Source organism: Xiphophorus maculatus, chromosome 19 (genome assembly GCF_002775205.1).
Source record: "Xiphophorus maculatus strain JP 163 A chromosome 19, X_maculatus-5.0-male, whole genome shotgun sequence".
Classification (NCBI taxonomy): domain Eukaryota; kingdom Metazoa; phylum Chordata; class Actinopteri; order Cyprinodontiformes; family Poeciliidae; genus Xiphophorus; species Xiphophorus maculatus.
The window spans coordinates 18,147,961-18,168,538 of record NC_036461.1 but is presented as its reverse complement, the minus strand read 5'-3'; the positions used below and the strand labels follow the sequence as shown (position 1 = coordinate 18,168,538).

Genomic DNA, 20,578 nt, shown 5'->3' with positions numbered 1-20,578 from the left:
TCGATGAATTGCTACTAATACTAATTAATTTAAGTTGTGTGAATTCAAGCATGGAACCATCAATGATATGTTGAACACTGGCCTTTGACCGGAACTTCACATTTTCCTAACTTAAATTTAAAAATAGAAAAAAATCTGTGAATCTGTTCTATTTATGCCTGTCAAATTTGTCTTATATTCGTCTTATTTTGCTAAGTGCTAAAATAACTGCAGCATACTCTGAAACTCAATAGGAAGTTGAGTTGAATAAATTTCAGTATTAATCAAAATACTTGAAATCAGGGTTTCCCCCAGTGTATTATAAGCCTGGCGGGCCACCAGGCTAAGCGTTGCCTTTTTTTTTTTGTCTTTTTAAAATGTTTGCATTTTATAGTTGGTGTTCAGGTATTAATCTTCCAATCTTTTGATAACACAAGTGATATTTTCAAATTTCCTGTCAACTTTAAACATTTTGTAACTCAAAAACATGGCGAGCCACTGGATGAATGACTACCCTAGCATTCAACCACCAGACTTAGCAAGTTTTTTGGGGGAAATCTTGTGAAATTGTGACTTTTTTTACATAACTGAGCAGCCATAGTGTCAGAATCCGCTTCTATTTTAAGTTCTTTTCACTGCAATGGCCTTTGACTGGTTAATTTACCGACTGCTGAGTCCTGAGTTCAACAATTTTGTCCACCAATCTCTCTGTGTGCATCACAAAAAACTGCAGCAAGCAGTACGAACCTGGCTAATGTCATTCCACAAAGTAAACATTTACTTCCTCTTATGTGCAACGCATCGACTTTAGTTCATATTCCAGCCAGACAGTTGGACAAGGTGTAACATTTTAGTCAAAGGAAATAAGTCAACAGAATAGAGAATAGAGATCTAAGCCAGATACTCTGCACCTGTGAGGAATACCGCATGGGAAATACACCATCATTGAGGGTTTTTGTGGAAAAGGGGGAACAGAAACAGAGCACAACAGCAGGCAGGAAGCTAAGGAACGAGTACACACGGTTCAAACATCCCCGGCCCGCTACGAAAAAAGTGAAATTTTTGATGATGAAAGTACAAATCATAAAGCAATCAATAACTTTTAATACTATAATGTGGCAAAAAAAAAAAAAAACAACAAACTCAGCTGCTTCCAAGCTCAACATTCTCTTGCTACAATTTTATGCTTTCAGACCTACTGGCAAAAAAATAATGTGTGGAAACACAGCTGTGTTAACGCAAATGATGGATTAAAACAATATCTGCCAGCTCTCCCAGAGTCGGAACGAATGGCCTGACACTCCACAGGAAGAGACATACTTCATAATACGTCACTTTTGGAAAATCCACATTTAACTCCCACTGGGACAGTTTGGTAGGACGAGGTACTCTGGTTTTTGATCAGGGGTTCTGATCAAAAACCCCTGATCTCTTCAGGATAAAGAGGACCCCTCAGTCTCTCCTCATATTTCAGGAGACTGAACTGACCCAAACAAATATTCATACCAATAGAAATGGAAACAGAGAGTAGGGGTGAGTTATATGAACTTGTATTTTGTGGTGCTGTTATAAAGATAAAAATGGCAATAAAAAAAAACCTGTTTAATACTTATTTGTGGCACAGACATTCATAGCGCCACAAACAAATACTGTTTAACTGCGCATAGTAACTGTATTTAGCCATATTTTAGAATTTACTGACATTTATAAATGCTGTTGTCGAACAAACAGTGGAGAAAATGGTAAAAATAATATTTTAGATAATCTTGTTTGTTTTTAAACATTAATTGATCTATCAAGAAAATTCAAGCTCTTACAAGAAATTGTTCACTATAAATGGTAAGTGATGCAATAAATGCCCACTCCTAATAGAGTGTGGGGTTTTGCTGAGTGTTTTATAAGACTGGCAGCCCACCAGGCATTACTTGTGGCCCCACCAGGCTAAGCATTGCTTATTTACTTAGGTATTTTTTAAATGTTTGCATTTTTTTTAAAGACTTCATTGTTGGTGTTCATGTATTAATCTTCCAATCTTTCAACAGCAGATAATTATCAAGTGATATTTTCAAATTTTCCGTCAACTTTAAACATTTTTTAACTAAAAACACGACGGGCCGCTGGATGAATGACTGCCCAGCACCCAACCACTGGGCTTAGCAAGTTTTCTTGGGGAAACCTTGCGAGTGCGATGCAAAGTTTTCTGGAAACTAGAACATTTAAATCAATTCCTGTTACGATTTCCATAATAACGGATAAAGGCTAACGTTTTGCACTGCTTGCATTGGACGGCCTTTCTTCATCAAATTTTAGTTGCCCCAAGTTTTTCCACAGTTCTGTTATTATTCTTATATAATTAGGACTGTAACGATACATTCAAAAATCTAAATCAGGTTGGGCCACTTTAGGAATTCAAAAGTTTAACCAGAAACTTTTCTAAAATGTTTATTTGTCATTTCCTACACAGAAATGCTAAGAATAGCTGCAACAGAATCAATAGTGCATTTCAATTTTGCTTACTTTATGAATAGGCCACAAAAACAAAGCAAATAAATGATTATTTTATAGCAAAAATTTTAGACTAACACCATTAAAAACTATTTGACCAAGTGAAATGAGGATACACAAAGGAGAACTGACCTAGAGTCAAGTGAAACTGGTTTATACTATTAATTATTAGTGTACAAGTACTCCCATCCAAGAGGTAGGAATTTCACAAAACTCAACCACAATACTAAAAAAAATAAAACATCATACATTTTTTAGACCTTTAAAAGCCCCCCACAAATGAAGCTGACCACAGTGACTTGCAGTAACTGGGTCCCACTGCGGTCCAGTTATGAGCTGAATCATCGAGACAAATGGGTGAATTTTATCGCGTCTGCATCCTCTTTACACATGGAAACCAAACAGCCTTGGGGTCCCAACTGTAGACGCCTGGTTTAACCAGATTACGATTATGTCACACAGGAGATTACCCGTTTGACACGGAAAGGCTGTCAGACACACAGCCACGTGGGTGTGTGCTCACACAAAACACACAGATCCATCTGCTACAGCCACAAACTACTGTCTACTCATTTTCGGCAGCACACAATGTTAGCAGAGCAGAGGGGAGGTGGATGAAGGCTGATGAAAATCTGCTAGGGAAGAAAAGAAGAAAACATTTTAAGAGTCATCTCAGAATAAAACACGGATCGCAAAACTCTTACAAAACAGATTAAAAGAAAGTATGTGAGGGATGGAAAATTTATCAAAATGATAGAAGACGGGATGCAGCGGGATGTAAACAGATCTAGGGGTTAACTCACGAAAAGCCTAACAGTAAGGCAAATGAGGAAGAAGCAGCCAGAAAGCCAATGGAGTAGAAAGACAATAATTCCCTCTTCTCTCATCGGTTTTCTGGCTCTCTCTGTCACCTTGGCCCAATTTTCAATCTTCTTCATGACAACTTCTAACCGAACGTGAGAAACAAGCAAGATGGGAGCACAAACACAAAAACACACAGACTGACACATGCTCGCTGCGAAAGCCATTTAAACCCTCACACCATTATTACTTTCCAATCATCTGACGGAATGTGGACTATTTCACCGGAGCGGGACAAGCCTGCTAATGTGAGCAGGCAGATGTCGAGAAGGGGGGGGGGGAGGGATACCATTGACTGGCAATAATGTTCTGGCAGCGAAACGGGGGGCGGGGGGGGGGATCACTACTCTGTTACAGAGTGCAGTTATAAAAATTACAAGATGAGGTTAAAGGACTGCTGATTAAAAAAAAGGTCTAAGAAGTAAAAAGCATCTCAGCCTGAGGACCATTTGAAGTAAAAAGAAAATGAATGAGAGGCAAATGCTGTCAAGATACATTTAAAAATCTTAAAACAGATTCCCATGATCTGTATTATCTTCATTAGTGGTGGAACAAGAGATCAAGTTGTGACTGGCCAGTCAAGAAACGAGAGTTACTATATGACATGTTTTGACCCATAGGTGGAAGTGAAACGGCTGATCTTTTCTGCCACTGTGTTATCTAAGCTTATCAAGCTGGCGAATCTAAAGATTCCCCTCCAACTCACAGAATGGGTTGATAATGACAAAGTTCATTCCAACTATTAACACAAAGGGTCTGCTGCCATCGAGAGTCGCAGGGAATCGTGTTTTGAACAGTTTCACAGCCTTTTAACATAACATCCCACCTCGACACTTCACAGAAATGACGATCAACACGCACTGCTGCGAGACCAAATTGGTTTTTCCAAATTACACAGTTGTGGTAGGAAGTTTATATGCTTGAAGGAACACACACAGACTAATGATTAAAGTGGCAAAATTATATGCTAATAAAAAGTCCCAACTCAAATTTGTGATTGTGTCTTGTCTAAAAGCAATAAAACCTTGTTTTACTGGGCCTGTTCTCTCTCTACCACACCGTGATGTCACATTTTCCCCTAAAGTATAAACTCAAACAAAATATTTTAAATTGTGTTATCTATAGGCCCTATTAAGTAAATGAAATTGGCTAAATCTGCTACTGAAAGGTCAAAGCTTTAGATTAAGGTTGAATAATCTGAGCAACTCAAATAACTGTGCTTAGACATGGCTTTTGACCAAATGTATAGTTTCCTATGTGGGTTTTCCTTACTATCATGAATTAGGTGGTTCCAAATCTTATATCTTATGTAAATCTTACTATATCTATTAATCTGTATTAATGCTGTCAAATAGCACCGCATTCATGAGAAAAAAGTATTTGTAAGTTAAGCAGGAGATTTGCGTTTGTGGGCTGTAGTCATAAAAAACTTGTCAACATTTATCTGCCAATGCCAAGCAGCTTATTCTGCTATTGACTCTTGATTGGAGTTGTTTTTCCGATCAGCATTTGTTGAAAGTTGCTGCAATGTGGTTGTGTTGGTCACTCTGACACAAACGGCATAATCTATCTGATCGATGGGACTTAGGGCGCATTTCCTCCTCTCAATTTACCAAATCTGGGGTAGCCTCTGATAAACCGTGCTCTAAGCGACTGAGTGTTGACATCTCTAAGGACAGGGTTCACTACCAGAATGCGGAGAAACAGGACTACCAATACTTGAGGAATCTTATTAATATGTCTCCGAGATTGCCTCCAACGATGGCAAGCCTTGTTTTTTCCACTTAGGGAGATGGCACCCAACACCATCACACTGTGACACCGAAAGCTGTTTGGCACTGGCAGGGAGGACTTTGCAAGTTATGATGGGTGCAACCCACATACTCGACGGACGAATGCATTTTCTTTACAAATGTGGCAAGCATAAACAGACTTTAACTGTACAAGATCCACTGCCAAGAAGCGGACTTAAAAGAAATAATAAAACAAACACAAATGTCTGTCTTGCTAACATATATGAATACCTAATAAACATAATTCTTCACTACTAACATACTTGATTGCTGCAGTCTTAGTGCTCAGAGCTGATTTGATCCCATTTCTTCTTTATTTAGAAATATAGAAGTGAGATTTCTGTAAATGACATTTTGAGAGATGGAAAGTTGTTTTTTAAAACACAATATTAATTTTTCTCTACAAGCCAGAAGAACAAGACCTCCAAGAGTCAACTCCACAACTTGTGTTGTGCAATTAAGCAGTCTTTCAATGTGCTCATCATCATACATTTGCATTACTACAAGCACGTAAATGCATTTTTCATTTATTTACTGGATTCACACCTATATTTATTGAACTATAACAGTGCTCTCACCAGCCACTATGCATCATATAATTACATGAAGTGTCAAAAACGATCCTTACAATTAGATTAGTCATTGGAAGTAGAAAAAAAAGGTCAATAAATTCAAACCATCTCTTCTCCACTTTTACAAAACCTTAATGGGATTTATGCAGTGCTGAAACATTTACCCTACCCCAAAAACTTGAAATCTTTAACTTCCCTAAAGTTTTTTTCCCAAAATATATATATTTTTTCTTTTTAATAACTATAGTACTGCTAAAGAAATCATGTAGATCTGTGAGAGTTTGATCTACATCAACACTCTGCTGCACTATTTATCTTTTTGTATCCACTGCATTTTCTCTCCAGTAGCCTGAGAATTGACTTGGCACAAGCAAGTGAATCAATACTTAGTAAGACAAATAATACTGATTGGCAAGACAAACAGTGCTACATCGTAGGCCGTGGCTTGACACTGGTTGTTAACCTCCACTGTGTAAATGACATTTTCTGGATTTAAAGACCTGGTCAGGGGCCAAGTTTAGATCTGGATGCCATAAAGATGAAAAAACAAATTAAATTCCTACCAAGCCAACAAATGGATCTATTCATCTCTCAGGTGTGAAACCCTTGATTCTCTACAAGCAGAATATAAATCTCTGCCTTTAAACTTTAACACATCAAAAAGAGATTAAAAATGCATCATCATAGCCCTTCCTTTTATCGATTTAATACTGGACCGTGCTTTAGGTACCACAGGTAGAAATTCAAACTTTGCAATCAATGTTAAAATCAAATCTCTTTCTCACAAACATAAAGGAAAACTCTTTATGTTTTTATTATTATTATAAATATTTTTATAATATTATAAATATTATTATGAATATTACCAACGCAGAACAGATGCTAGTCTTTTTTGTACAACCTTTAAACTGATATTTTTGGTTTCATGTGCAACAATTTCAAACCGTTATTGACTCCATGTGTATTACTGACTTACAATCATTGGCCAGTCATCTGTAGCACATTCTAGTTACCCCTTTCATGTTGACAATTATGTAAAATCGACACATGAAGTTAATTATGCTTGTCGTTATTTCTTCTAAGTGGAGACGAACCAATCAGAGATTTTGGCAAAATATTTGATTTCCACTTTTTATGAATGTATGACCTCTAAATAGTGATTTAATCAATTCAGATTTCTCCTAAACATCCTAATTAACAGTATTCAAAATATTTCTTTCTACCAAAGTCGTTCTGAGAAGTCTAACACGTTCCATAACAGCGAGGATGAAAGCACAAAAAATAAATACTTCTTTATCTACTTTTCCAGGTAAAAACCAACCTGAACTGGAAAAATAGGAAATGTTAAGGGAATTAAGAGCAGCTCCCTGTTGCAGCAGGCAGAATCAGAAGGCAATATGCCCGAGTGGAAAACAGTTTGCTTTTAAATAGGTTCCTACAGCTTTTGTGCCTCATCTGAAAACACCTCACTGACAATGAAAACAGATAACTGGGGAGGGAGTGTTATCCCCGCAGTAACAACTTTTACAACAAAAAAGTGCTGCTGTTGCTGCGACCTGCTAGTCTTTATATATGGTGTGTTGGCTGATCAGGGACTAGATTATGTTTTTGAGGCCAGTTGAGCTGAAAACTGTCCAATTCCAGCCACCAGGAGCTCTTTTCTTCCCCTACTCTGTGGTCCAGATCTTAAGCTCTGCCCATTGTGGGTACATTTCCACAGCTGAAGGGTTTTCCTTACTAAGTCATGTCGGTTGGCGCTGACCACTGCAGAACAAAAACATCCCACATAAACTGACATTTAAGAGTTGAAGTAAAGGGGAATCCTTCAGTTGCTTCCTGACATCCCGCTATGAAATGTCCACAGACAGAAAATCTTTACTACAGCAATATACTGCTGTTCTCCACCATGTGCTTGCAAGCTAATTAGGCATCAGACAGTGGCAATAGAATCTGCGAAGAATTAGACCCAAATACGCAACCATTTTTCTTTAAAATCAACCCAAGACATATTTGGTGTTGACTTGACCACGTATTTCAAAACGTAAATTACAAACCTCTTCCAACTAATGATGGGCTTTATACATTTAAATTTCATGGGCTTTCTTTTTATCTTGAACAGGAAAAGTACAGTGATAAGATTATGGTGACCAGCAAGACCAAAACTTTGGAAATGTATATGAACCTATAAATACTTAACTGTCTACATACTCAGAAACTTATAAAATAGGATTCTCATTGCAGGCAAAAAGGGCAGAATAGACCATTGAGCTTTATATCAATATGAAAATTTGAGATGTTTATATTATCTGAAATTGCTCCACTGCACATAAACATCAGTTGTTGATATTGTCCCAGTTTTACCAATGGAGCTAATATCGAGACGATAAAAAAATGAATGTCACGTTAATATCGGCAGAAACCGACGTTAATGCTGATCTAATTTACGCTTCTGTTTGCCAATACTGTTAAGTATTTGATAAACACAAAAACAACACAGGGAAATCTCTTTACATCTATGGTAATTATGCTTAAAAAAAATCTCTTTGGATAATGAAATTAATAGTTTTACATTTCAAATTAGAATCAGTTTGGCTTTCACAAGCAAACAGGTAAAAGTACCCTGCTTAACTTAGCAACCACAGAACCACACAGCGATACCGGCGAGAGCTCACACATCTGCAAAACTCACAAAGAGAAGTAACACCTTAAATCATTAGTGCTTCACTCGACAACTGAGGAGCAAGTCCTTTAGCAAGTACTCTGATTATTCAAGTTTTGCTTGAATAATGGTAATAACCGTGCTATCTGGTGCAATCGTGTAATCTGACCCATCATTATGTCAACACAACTGCCGTTTCTTGACAACAGGCAATTTTCCTTTTCAAGTGGGGCTGCCAATTTCTAACCCACACCCACTAATCTAAGTAATCTCTTACTATTCTCACATCGCTGGCTGTTTGACAAAAGCAATCACAGGGCTTAGTTCACCAAAACCACACAGTGCTGTTTGACATGCAAATAATCCTGTGGAAATAAGAAACAAATGCTTTGTGAAGAGAAGCTAGCACAAGTATGGTTATTAACTGATACAGTGCCATCAGTTTTTTTTTTTTTTTGTTTTTTTTATAGTTTTGCATGTATCTATTCAGCAGTATTTCTTTGGTTTTCCTTATAAGCCATCACCCTGTACTTTATCCTGCGCAGTGTGCTGTTCCCTCTCTCTCCAGCTCAGAGAATAAAAGTTTAAAACCGAAAGAAATAATCAGACTCTGTTGCCATTCAAGACGACCTCACAATGCTGCAACAGCTCTAATCCACGGCTAATTACTCTTTAGATTTCAGAGTCTATGACAACCTGCAAGGTTGCAACCACATGACATGCAACTGAAGCATCAGATAACACTGAGACACACACCACTAGCTTGCTCAAATCCAAAATATACGCCTTTCAGAGTGCAAAGGAAACTAAGCAAGTGGACACATTCATCAACCCTCTAATACAATTCTATCCCCTGGAGTCTTTTAGCCTGACTCTCTATGCAGAATGTTGTAATGAGGTGGCTTTGCAGCAATATTGCTCATTTCTAGTCAACAGCTGATTACGGTACAGGAAACCACAGAGCAAGGAAAGCCCAGAGATGAAAGAATTACTTTAGCAAGCATTAAGTGATTGCATATTGGTACAAAAGAGGCAGCAGCGTTCTCTAAAAGCAAGTAGAAAAAATACATATTGTACTGCACCTCATGTTTCATGCATTCAAACTGTTTTAGTCTTAGATGGACTTGTTTTGTGTCTAACCTTAATTACGAAGTTGAAAGGCTTAGGATATGGTGATGATGGAAAAGGACGTAAGATCTAGATTAACTAATCGATGCAGTAGACCCTTAGTATTCATTGGAGGCAGGTAGCAGAGCTGGAAGTGAATAGCTAAAATGATTATAACTTCCTATTTTAATAGTTTAAACACCAAATATACCTTAATATGCATTAAGATGCACAGTGGAAACAATCTTATCATTACCACCAAAGCTAACATCCAATGTCTTCCTTATCTGGTTCCAGCCAATCAGCGACACGATGAAAAATGAATGCCGCTTCTGGATTGGCAGCTTTGAACATGCAAGCCAATAACGTGCCATGTACAATCACACTTAAGTATTTCAGCTTTCCAAACTGCATTTTCTGTCAAATATTTTAAAAATAAGTAAAAATAATAATAAATTTATTATATATATATATATATATATATATATATATATATATATATATATATATATATATATATATATATATATATTTCTGACCAGGAAAATGTTACACAAATAATTTGAAGTAATGTTTCACAGAAAAATCTACAAAAACAGAACAGTGAATAAACAGAGTCCGCTGTGTAGTCATCAGAAAATATTTTAAAGAACAACACTTTATGTTTTCCAAATATGCAGTCCAGGTTTTTCCAATCAATGATAGTGTATGTAGTTTATTGTCTTAATTGGTAGAAATCCTTGTAAGAAGTCAGCAGCAATTTAAATAAAAATGTTTCTTTCATGATGCAAAGGAGCAAACAAGCTAACACTTGCTTTAAATTTAATATCTTTTTAATGATCCAGCTCACAACCATAACTGGAAAGCTGGTTTCTCGACAGACTAAACAATGACTTGCACCACAGCTTAATAGGGCTGTGGTGGTAATGGTAATTCTGAAACATATTTTCTGTGATGATCAATTAAAGCAGACGAGGAAGGATGCCAAGAGCTCTTAATAAATTCTGGCCCAACTGTTTGCCACAGTCTGAGTAATTAAAAAAAAAAAAGTTTGAAGATAAAATTCTTGACTAAACATTATTAAAATCAAAAGGTTTAACACATAAAACGTGCGCCCGCTGTAGTTCTTAGTTTTACTATTAGCCACACATCAATTCCTTTATGATTCAGAAGCATACTGGGCAGCGCAGGTCATTTCGCCTTGTCATCTTTTTCTACTCTTGTACTTCAGATTGTCTGAGCAACAGGACGTTTCGTACCAACCATGAGTCATTTACCCACCAGTGGAGTAAGAGCCGAAATGAGACTTTCAACAACTTGCTAATAATGAAACACATAAAGTGAATTTGAGCTGTTCAGCAAGTTTGACGCTTGGAACGTTTATTATCATTTCTAAATACCTCATAAAAATCAGAGCGTCGGTGTGTGAGTTTGTAGTGACCTCGCCGTAGAGCAGGCCTTATCGACATCATCTGGCATTTCCTGTGAGCAAATACTTCCAAACAGCACTTCTGACTTTTCAAATGAAGTGAGTCAAAGAGGGTTTTGTTCCTGGCATACTTACCATGTCGTTTGAATTTTTAGAACTATCAATGTTTTGATTTGTATTGATCAGATAATTCGCTGCAAGGAACGGGAAGACCTGGATGTTTGTTTATAGTTATTCCAGTTTGAGAAGATGAAAATGGCTAAAATGAACTGCAATGAAAAGTGACATGTGCGGAAAAGGTAGGTTAATTGTAATCAATGTCACTGTATTTTGCAATGCTATCACAATTACATATTTTCCTTATGTTGTGAAGTGTCCATTTTGATGCAAATCATTATCTTTTTTAAAATCATATATCATCAAATAAATCCAAATTACTGTTTGCAAGGTTTTGCAAAACATTATTGGAAAACATCTTAGTCTCATAAAACTATATTGAAAATTAAGCCAATTCATTATTCTTATGTCTAAATGAAGCATAACTGAAAGAGAATCCATTATAAACTGCTTTTGTATTTCTTAAACCAACATTTGACTCATGTATGAACAGACCAGTGATGACAGTATTTGTTTATCTTCTGTCATTTCTGTGACTGTGTTCACAGTCAACACAGGCTGGCCAAAGGAACAAGCAGGAAAGACTTCTTCTTTTAGCCAGCATGTTGAATCAAGGTCACCATTTGATACATTCTGACAAATGTCAACCCCATTACAAAAAAACCCCTGGGCTAAATCATTATTCTATCATATACAGGCTCCAACATAAAATATATATATATATATAAAAATCGGACATGAAACTCTCAGCTCAAAAGTCAGCCTCTATAAAGCAGATCATGTACTGTAGTCCATTCCACTCATTCAAATCTATAAACAACATTGCACCTCATTACAGTTAAGTACTGTTCATTAAGCAGCTTATCTTTGTGAGTTACTAAAGGGAAGCTGCCTCCATACAATCCCTTTAAAAACACATCTAATATATTCAAAGCAGGTTATTATTTAACATTACCCACTTCCTGATGTGTCTATTCTAATGAGTCTTGCCATGTGATTCTCGGTTGTTTATCAGCTCTCTGTGGAAATCCTCCGGGCACGCAGCCAAGCGACTTGGGAAACATTCACTATTTCTGTTACCTGTGCACTGTCCAAAGGTTTAAACACCAAGACGCTCTTCACACCAGCTACCTTTCATACGTTATGCACATAACATCTACTTCAAACTGTTCTGTTCAACAGCCTGAGGCAGAGACACGGTGGTGCACAACTAAACATTCTTCACTACATGCCATAAAACAGAGTCAACCATTGTGTGGGTATGACAGGAATGGTGCTGAAACCCAAACTAAATACATTTTTAAGTTGTGTCATTACAAGACTGGGGAAAAAAATAGAAAAAAAAACACTTTCTGGCACAACAGAGCTAACCCCCATCAGCTAGAAGAACATGTAAACTTTGCATCATGACACCAGCATAATTTTCATTTCCCCTGACCTCTGTGATCCACTGCCAAGCTCTTCGGTGACACACGCAACTGAGATCCAAGGACCGGATCTCAACGTGAAAGTCTGGTCAGCCTCTTAGGCTTTGTGCTGTGCTATTTTAACTGTTACGAAGTGAGAACAGGTAATTTCTCCCCTTCATCGTTTCATACATGTAACGTTTTGGTCGTTTTTGTACCAACCAGGGACCAATCCAATCCAGTTTATTTATAGATCGCCAACAGGTAGAACGTAGGGTTCACGGCATATCGGCAATGACATTGGTATTGGGCAATAATAGACTTTTTTTTTTTTTTTTACATATCGGTTTGATAAATAAAACTGGGCTTATATTTATTTCCATCTTGTTGTCGTTTGCTACTGGAGGTGGAGTGGAGGAGGTTGGTCATGTGGTATTTGTTCATGTGACAGTGGCAGCAATGCAGCGCAGGATTGTGGGGAGTTTAACTGAAGAAGTGTGGTCAGCGGACATTTTGTTCAAGGCATCAAAACAAAACAAAAAGTATATATATATATATATATATATATATATATATATATATATATATATATATGTGTGTGTGTGTGTGTGTATTTTTTTTTTACAATATTGGTAAATATCTGTTTTCAGCCATAACAGCAATATTAATATTGGGAAGCACTAATATTTTCACATCAGTGTTTCCCCAGTAATATGTTTTCTATTAAATTATTGTGAAATAACCAGAAAACCACATACATTTAAATTAAATGCATAGGAAATTTTAGTACTTGGCTATTATTTGGCGCCATACGTTGTCCAAAGTATTGAATGATTAGGGAAAAAACATTCATTAAAAAATGCAAGTGTTTGTTTACTGAAAAAATAAGACAAAATGGAAGCAGGAAGTGATCATATAATTACATGAATGCCAGAAATGGGACATCTAGATTTAGAAAATCTATACAAAAACATCTAAAGCATTGACAGGCTTAATTCTGGAGTTTCCACAACAAATAGATTGATTTTCTGAAACTAGAATTTTCTGGTGAAATTGTTTGTATGCTGCCTTTTGTGCTTTATCAATGATTAAAACACATTGTTTGATTTATTAAGATATCCAGATCCAAATGAATATGACACTATTCCAATGACACAATAAAGAATCCATAGCTGTTTCAGCTTATTTAGTGAAGTGTACCAACTTGTCTGAATTGAGTCATAGCCTACCCGAGGTTCTCTAGCATATACAGATGTAAATTAATGCACCATATCAACAAAAGCAACTAAGCAAATTTGTTAAAATAAAAATTATTACAATTAAAAGACACAAAAATGCTATTAGCAAACAAAAACCCATCACGACATGAGGATGATGTTTAAATTTAAAAAAATGGTTTACGTAGGTTTGCATGCAAATCAACTTGGATTTCATGAATAAGAATTCAAAAGAAAAACTGTCCATAAAAATATTTTTATACTTTTGTTTTTTGCTTCCTTTTTAGGTTTGGCAAGACCGCCAAACGTGTAAGCTGAAAATACAGCACATGCGTCGCATTCAGCCTCAAAGTGTGACAACAAAATCAGGTCATTGTCTGGAAGTTTTGGCACAGAAATTCATGATGATTTAAAGGTGTACATCACACAGATAAAAGTTAAAAAAAAATCTCTCTAAAGGACAAAATTAAAGATGTAGTGAGACGTCCGCAGGTTGCAGGAATTAGACGATTGCAAGTGATGCAAATAGACAGCACTGTAACTCTAGTGTTTCTTTAGCAAGACACGGTTTGCTAAAAAATGTATCTGTTCAGAAAGCATAAAAATGTACTAGTGTCTGAATTAGCCAGTAACCATATCAGCCAATCAAAACTTTATACAACTAGTAACCAGAAATTTAGCATAGAAAATCTGCTAAAAAAAAATCAGAAAAAAGCAAACAACAAAAACAATATGTGCAACTTGTCCCACAGCCTAAATTAAGCGTGTTGTGTGCAGACTGAAGGAGGAACGCAAGACCAGTTGGCAGGCATACAGGTTGCAAACAGTAGTCCAGGAAAGCCTGCATGAGAAATCACATGGCTGACTGTAAACAAAGCAGTTATGCAACAATCTCAGATTCATGAAGCTGCCAGTAGGTACTCTCCTATCAACACTGCAAAGGCTGAGCTGAGCAGGGGTCAGTTGTGGAGGGAAGTCAGGACCAAAGCCCCATTAGGGGGGCTGGCTGGTGGAGCCCATCCCCCCACTAATGTGACTCATGTTTCCCCGCTCAATGTTTGCCTGTTTCCCGCACGGAAGGGGGCGGGAAGGGGAAAGAGCGCCATAATAATCCTGCAAAACATGCAGGACTCCCAGTTTGTAGTTTTTAGATGGAAACACCCACGTGCTTTTAGCTGATGTACAAACAGCAACATGTTTTATTATGTAGTATTAAAAGTCACCCAACTTGAAGGGAAGAAGGTGCACGAAAAAGTACTAACTATATGTGCGTGTGTGTATTTCTGTTTGCAAAAGCAACCTGCCTGTAGTATGATGACAACAGTGCCAACAACAGCGTGGCAAATAGCGTGGAAACTGACAATAAAGCTAATCACAACAAGGAGGAAGCCAGTACTCTACATTCATACAACGCTGGGTAAACGAGGAAAGGTGATGCTCTCAATCGTGCCTGCAAACAGCTAATAAACACGTCACACTGCCCAGCTCTTTATTTGTTGACAAGACAAACTCATAACGCCGAGTGACAATTGGTGGCAATCACAGCAGCGCTGCTGCAAACACTCGCTCTTCTAACAAGTTGTCTGGCCCCAAAAAAAAAAAAAAAAAAAAAAAAAAAAAAGAAAAAAAAATTGCGGCTAGCTCGCAGGCTAATAGCCGCGCTAGGCTATATAATGTAACTGAGGGGAGAGAAAGCACATTCACCTCCGTTAGCCGCTAGCGCCCATCCCCCAACCGCCCAGCCTTCCCTGTCTGTGTCCACCATCTTTATTCCGTGCCCCGTCTCCGTTACCACCGCACAAAACACGACAAAACCACAAGACACTCACCTTTAACGACCATCGCCGGACCGGTTATTGCCTTCCGAAACGTGCAAACGATTTTAGTTTGAATATAGTTGGTATATTTATATTGAAAATTGGCCGTGCGAGCAGAACCGCGCCTTGAGATAAGAGCAGCAATCCTAAACCGCCATCTGGTGGTATTTTCCTCTCTGTGATGCAGCGGGAGCGGCGCAGGCTCAGACCGAGACACAGCTGCCCCCTGGCGGACACACCGTGCCGCGGCGGACACGCGCCTCCGGGGGGCGAGCCTGGGAAGGGAAAGCTGGAGCTGCTGCTGGGGAGAGCTGAGCTGAGCTGACCCCGCCAGCAAAACAGTGACGTGGACGCGCAGAGGAGCAGAGACGCCCCCGTCTCTCATACTATTAAGCTATTTCAAACAGCTGTCAAGTAAAAAGAGTAGATACTAGGCTAATTAAGATTATATGAAAGCAATATTTACTCCTCAAATACTATGCACTCTGTATTACGATTTCGTATTCGATTTTTATGCGTATATGATAATGCAGCCGCAAAAACCAAGATACCTTGGCTAAAATAGATATGCAGCAAAAATTTTGCCATGTCTATCTTGAACCACTCTTTATTAATTTTCTATGTCCTTCTTTTATTCACAATGCAGTTTGTCATTTTACCTCCTTTGTTTTAATCTCTTTTATAATAATTTATCTCCTTTTGTGTAGCTATCCTTCATTGGCAACTTTTATTTTATTTTTAGGGATTTGCTTGTACCTACTAATGCTCTCTGTTTCATTCTAATGCATCTCACTTCATTGTAATATTTTTACACTGTTTATTATCGTTTCTTGTTACATGCTATAGTTATTTTATTAATATTTCATTATAAGTTTGAAAAAAAAAACATTTATGAAATGTTAGGATTGTTGTTTACTTTATAAGCTCATATGGTAATCATTATAGTCATCCCTTTCTTCTGCATATGCATTCTGCTTACATATATATTGAACATGTCTTAAAGATGCATCGTCTCTGACACCTTGGGGTCATTGGGGTCAAAATGATCTAGAAGGTTTTATTTATTTTATGAATCTTGTTGATCTCAAAGTTAATATATGTATTGTTACGTGTATTGACAAAACAAAATAATACCAATAATAGCAGCAATTACTAGCTGTAGTTTTTTGCTTGTTTTTGTATTTTAGCGGCCCTTTTATAGATTATGTACTTATAAGGGTGAAAATAAGCTTAATCAATGCTTTATTATTTCATAAACCTTGTTGAAAGGTAATTTTAAACTGATTCTCTCTGAGACAACTTTCCTGCACAATAATGAAAAAACTTACACAAAAATATGGTTTCAAATATATTTGATAATAGTGACAACAGCAGCTGCGGATGTGAAACAAAATCAAGTGTTTTGTTTGGGGTCTCTTATCCGTTTTCAAAAAATATGACAGGATATAACTGAAGAAAACAATATTCCAAGAGAGAGCTAAAGTTTGTGCATCGCACATGAATGGCAAGGAATATATGACATTTACCTCCACGTTTTGCACCGTGCCTTCTGCTCCCTCTCATCCTGAATTGGAAGAGACTGAAAAAAGAAGAAAAACAAGAGGCCTGGCAAAGCATCTTTGCCAGGCCTCTTGGCCAGGAGCTGAATGAGTTATAAACCCAATTATAAAGCCTGGATGTGCTCACATTACTCACCCCAGCAGCTCGCTCTGGCCTAATAGGAGGAGAGGCACAGAGGCAGACGGTTAAAGTAACATCTTCACTTAATTATATTACCCCAACCTCAGAGTCATTAAACAGGTATCAAAGTCCTGATTTAGATGCTTTTGATATGTGTGTGTTTAAAAAAAAAACAGGCAGAGGAACTCTACGGGGTTAACATTTTTATCTCTATGCATTTGTAGATGGAATTAAACATCTTGAGCGGATGGTTGCCTCTTAAAGACTCTGTTTGCTATAGCAACAGCACGTCTTGCATTTAAAACTAACAAAGCCTTGCTTCAGGAAAAAGAAACGTACATGAATCTACATATATAGTTATCAGCCTGGTGTAGTTAGGCCATTTAAATGTGCTGGTTGGAATTTTGCCCCTTTTCCAGATTTTCTTAACAAGCACTTTTTGTGTTTCTTGTGAAACCCCAATCAGCACAATAAAATTTAAAAAGCTGTAATCGGATGTCTGTGTTTAAGGAAAGTTAATTAGTCTAATATGTCATGCACTGACATGTACTGTAATCACATGTCATGCAGAGCCTCATTAAAGGTCGCTTCAGTCTGATTTACAGACACCACCCACAATTTGTACGCTGCACTTAGGACCCTAACTGAAAGATAACATTTCTCATTTACCAACTCTCTCATTCCTTTGTTTTCTTGCTTGTCTTGTTTCTTTTTATTCACGCTAAGTTATTTTTCTAACTTCTATGACTTTAAAAGTTCATAACTATTATTTCTTCCATACTCAGAGCAATTGTAATTGTCGCCCGAAGGCTTTCTGAATGAGTAATTTCTTGTATAATATCTGGTTTTTCTGCTCTTTTCAGGTAAAGTCAGTGAAAAAGCAAATGTTGAAAGCAAGTGCATGGTGATGCAATCTACTGCAGCGGCTTCTATCTGCCTTTCTCAGTCTCTCTACTAAATTCTTAACAACCTGCTCATCCTTTTCCACACATTCTGCCGACAAATCATTTCAAATCTACAGCATTCTTGGCCTCATGCGCGCGTGCTGCGTTTTTGTTGCATAACCGACAGACGTCTGACTCTGCTTGCCGCTGCCCCAGTTTTTGCATTTTTGATCGGATTCTGTGGTGTGTGTGTGTGTTTAGACGTACGTACATAGCCTGTTTTTGGAAGCAGGAACACTCCCAATCACAGCCTCCGCCATCATCCGAGAACTTTTCCTGAGGCCAGATCCGTGGAAACAGATGGCGGTTCTGCTTCCGCGGAGAAAAATCTCCCTTTTTGTGGTAACAAAGGTGGCAGGTCATCACTCGCTGCAGCCAATGGAAAGACAAACTTGTCAGTTTTCTGCAGGGGGTTTGTGAAGGAACGCATCCAGTGCATCTAACCTCTGGGACTGTTGACTAACAAAACAAGCTTTACATGCCCGTTCCTCGCCTGTAGATAAGTTCTATTTCAGATCTGCACTGACCTTGCTCACAGTTATTTTACTCCAGAGGCTGCTCTTCCTATTTGACAACCCTGCTTCCCCTCCCAACATATATCTCTTGCATGCTTTTCTCCTCACCACCCACCACTCTTCCTCTCTTTCTGCAGCTGTGGCGATGCAAAATGTATGAGATGCAGGGTGCTCCGTTAGTTGGAGAGGAAAAAAAAACAAAAAGCCTATCATAACCCCACTTGTGTGCCAGGCAGTCATCGTCCGTCATTTCCACCTCCATTACTGAAACACTCACACAGATGGCAATGGACACAGCCAGGGATTTTTGTGTGTGTGTGTGTGTATGTATGCAGTTCAGATCTCAATCATACCAGGAGTGTTTCTTTCTACAACTTTCTTGTTGCAACCCAGTGCTGTACTAATCTTGTCTGCTGCTATGGCAAACCCACCATGAACATACAATCACTGCTGTGAAACACGGCGGTGGCAGCACCATCCCGGTGAGGATCATTTTGTCCCGCACGGGACAGGGAAGGTGGTGAGAATTGATGGGACTTTTGAAATCAGGACAACCTTGAGGGAACTTGTTGAGGAATGGAAAAGACACGAGAGTGGGGTGCAGAAACTGGATTCCAAAAATAAAACAAAAACAACAAAAAAAAACATGGCAGTGAAATACTGGAGAAAAGAAACTCATGAGGCAGTATAACGATTTTTCCCACCATTTTGATTTTAGTTTTTATAATTTTGTTTACTTGATGTTGGTGACTTGTATCACGTACAGCTGGCTAACCCTGAATGCACCATTCCTGCTGTAAAACGTGGTGAAGGCAGCACCATAGTGGGGAGATGCTTTTGAATTTGTTTTTAAATTTGTTTGTTGCACTGAACATTAGTACTGAGCCCCCATTTATGAGCTAACAATCCAAACTCTACATTTGGCACAAAAATTTTTAATCATACATCCGCCTGAACACACCGTCCTCACCATGAAACATGGCGGTGGCAGCATCATCCTGGTGGGATGCTTTTCTTCAGGAGGGTGGGAGTAGCTGTTCAGAGCAGATGTGGCTGTAAATACAGAGCAAAGCAGAATTGCCTATCGGGAAGATGGATGGAGGTAAATGCAGGGCGGGCGATCCTGGAAGAAAAATCAATCAGACGCCACAAAATACTTACTTTTTTCCCCATCCTTGTTTTTTCTAACTAATCTGTCCTTGCCACACTGGTGACATGAGACTTTTCTGCGGCCACAGTCGGGTGAGTTTTGCTGTCATCAGCTGCCGCCAAAATGAGAACAGGCATTCACACACACAGAGGGACCGGGTGGGGGGGGGGTCCAGCTCTGAATAATGATATCCTGATTATAGTTCATAAACAGCCAACACCCAGTAATCCAGCAATCCCCTGAGATAGGAATACCGATTACTTCCTATTGTTCTTATTTGTGTTTATTCTGTGTAAAAAGCACACGTATGGAGCACATGGGAAAGCATACTGGAGCACAGGAATGGCTGCAGATGAAGTTTTTCCCGTGTGGTCGGCTGCTTTTTTCTTCTACCCTCTATAAATAATTTCGTCCTGACCAGAGAGGGCAAGAGAGTCGGAACAGAAATTCTACGACTCTCGCCCACTGTCCATCTTTATTTTGTCGCCACTTCTCTGCTTTCAGATGCTTTCCTCTTCCTCCCGGCATATCTTCGTCACATCCAGCCAATAACTCCTCATCCGAAGTGGCTTCTTTCAGTTCAAATGTGACTAACCTTGCTCCCAAGACCTGCAGAGCAGTCGATAGGATTTAAACAGCCCTCCCCTTTACCCCCCCCCCCCCCCCCCCCCCCCAAATAGCTGGGCCTAAAGCGCTCTCATCCGCTGTAACCATGGAAACACCTGATATCCCTCCTCATCCTCAGCCTAATGCCTAAACCAGATGTAGCAGGGAGAAAGAAAAATGCAGAAACAGCTCCAGGGACAAGGACCATTACAAAACTGTAC

General features: G+C 38.4%; 1 protein-coding gene across 1 annotated transcript in view; it reads right to left on the bottom strand.

The window, feature by feature from the left end:
* The window catches only part of stag1 (stromal antigen 1), a 44,208-nt gene extending 28,558 nt beyond the window's left edge, over positions 1-15,650 (bottom strand). The window contains exon 1 of the mRNA XM_023352968.1: positions 15,475-15,650. The gene's annotated coding sequence lies outside the window, so the exon portion shown is untranslated. The remainder of the gene's footprint in view (positions 1-15,474) is intronic.
* Between the last annotated feature and the right edge of the window lie 4,928 nt (positions 15,651-20,578).